This window comes from Morone saxatilis, unplaced genomic scaffold, assembly GCF_004916995.1.
Source record: "Morone saxatilis isolate NCDOM2014 unplaced genomic scaffold, NCSU_SB_2.0 Contig3, whole genome shotgun sequence".
NCBI lineage: Eukaryota > Metazoa > Chordata > Actinopteri > Moronidae > Morone > Morone saxatilis.
The window spans coordinates 4,115,880-4,117,980 of record NW_023339873.1 but is presented as its reverse complement, the minus strand read 5'-3'; the positions used below and the strand labels follow the sequence as shown (position 1 = coordinate 4,117,980).

General features: G+C 38.4%; 1 long non-coding RNA gene across 1 annotated transcript in view; it reads left to right on the top strand.

Moving 5' to 3' along the window:
• Positions 1 to 351: 351 nt before the first annotated feature.
• The window catches only part of LOC118337164, a 3,305-nt gene continuing 1,555 nt past the window's right edge, over positions 352 to 2,101 (top strand). Inside the window, exons 1-2 of the long non-coding RNA XR_004797140.1 lie at positions 352 to 500; positions 663 to 712. This is a non-coding gene — a long non-coding RNA (uncharacterized LOC118337164). The remainder of the gene's footprint in view (positions 501 to 662; positions 713 to 2,101) is intronic.

The following is a 2,101-nucleotide window of genomic DNA, read 5'->3' as shown; positions in this document are numbered from 1 at the left end:
AGCTAATAACAACCATTTAAAAGCTGCCCTTTCTGTTGACTTTTTTTGGTCCCCCTATGAACAAAAAGAGTAGTAAGCAAGTAGAAATGACCGAAAGAGCTTTTTTCTTTATTAATTTCATTTTTTTGGCCAGCCAATGTTTTCGGGGAATATAAAAAGTAGTTACCATCATGAAGTAATATTTTAACTTGATTAATCTCATCCTGTTTGTCCCAGTTTTCTTACTTTCATTTGACAATATGCCAACTGGTTTTGGTTAGATATTCATAGACGCCTTCATCTTAGATACTTACAAGATATAGCATTAAATGCGGTTAAAGTAATTGTGTAGATGTTTTCGAAATGGCAGACTTTTTATTAATTTAATGTGATTTTATGTTGTTTAATGTCCATCTGTTTCTTGCAGTTCTTCTCTCCATTTGCTCACTCCTATGTGACCCAAACCCCGATGACCCACTAGTGCCAGAGATCGCACGAATCTACAAAACAGATAGTCAGAAGTAAGTAAGATTATCCGTACGTGTGCTAAACATGTGAAATAACTCAACTGCCCTGTAGTACATGTTTTATTCATGCTACATTATCCACAATTGTCCCAACTTTTAATGGCATAGTAAAGCAATCACCTGAGTCTAGTATGTAACCTAGTTTCACCCTGTCAGGTACAATAAACTAGCTCAGGAGTGGACAACAAAGTATGCCATGCTTTAGGGTAAGGCCAGGAGGCAGTGCTGCATCTTGGCTCTTGCTTTGGGGTGGGTGGGTTGGTTGTGATGCTCTGGTCTCACTGGCATAAACAGAGGCTTGGATCTCTGTGATGAAGTGTACGACTGCTGTGTGGGATTTGACTGTGATTATACTAATCTCCGCTCTGATCTTGCACCTTGATACCCTGCAGATGGCGTCTGTTGGCGTACACAAACAAGTCATTTAAATATTTGTGCCCTGCCGCCTGAAACAATGGTCTCTTGACTGTTTGTGGGTTCTTGATAATGCAGGCCAGAGAAATGAAAGTCCAGTAGTAGTCATCACAAGTCCTGCTACAGCTAATTCTTCTGTTAAGTAGTAAAGTAAGCTTCCACAGATACAGTAGCAAAAGCTAAACAAGGATAGTTTCAGGTCTTGTCTTTGCAAACAGACGTTGAGATTTTAGACAAACATATAAAATGTTAGACCCCACATTTAGTACAAATGCTTTTCTGTATGATTTGGAAAATCAATGTGTAGAGACTTGAGATTAATCCACTGGTTTAAAAAATGGGTTGCCTTTATTTTTCACAGTTGTTGTTGTTGCACGGTAAAAAGCGGTAGAGCCAGTTGTCAGCAGGGACCGTTCGGACAAAATGGTCATGGTGGTGCGTTCAAGGACACACTGACATTTGCCCGTCAAAAAGAACTACATTCATGAGCTATGAAGTCTTGCAGACAAACAATTAGGAACATTAAGTTGTGTTCCCTGTATGAAAACACTTGTTGGAGCAGATCGTAAAACGCTCAGGTGTGAACAGACGAAAGGTGTTTAAACAGTTTGCTGGCAGCTGCGTCACCGTGCAATGACATGACAATAAACATAAAAAAAAGGCAACAAATCATTTACTGTTTAAGTTAAAAGTCTTTGCAATCCTCCAAAATGAATTGTTAAATAGTGCACTGAAATAAACAGGCAACTGTGGCTTTACTGGAAGGAAATCAGTCTGAACATGTGTGGTTTAAATTACATTGTTACACTTTGTTTTGGACAGATTTACTTTCAGTCAATTTTGAGTTACCAAAACACTTTCACAGAAGGTTGTATGATTAAAATCTAAACAGGAAACCATCTCATTCACCTCAATATGGCTCTTTACAAGGTAAAAGTAAAGACTCATAGGATGCTATCGCTACTATTTACCCAAAACCTTCAAATCTGGAGTTTAAGTACATTTCCGTGCCATAAAACAATTATTGAGACTATAATCAAACATTAGGGTGCAACTAACAATTTATTTTCTCGGTTTTTCTCGTTTTCTCTATAAAATATCTAAAAATTGTAAAACATTTCCCGTCTTATTTTCCCAGAGGCCCTGTTGTTGTCATCTATAGTGTCCCCCCCCCCCCCCCC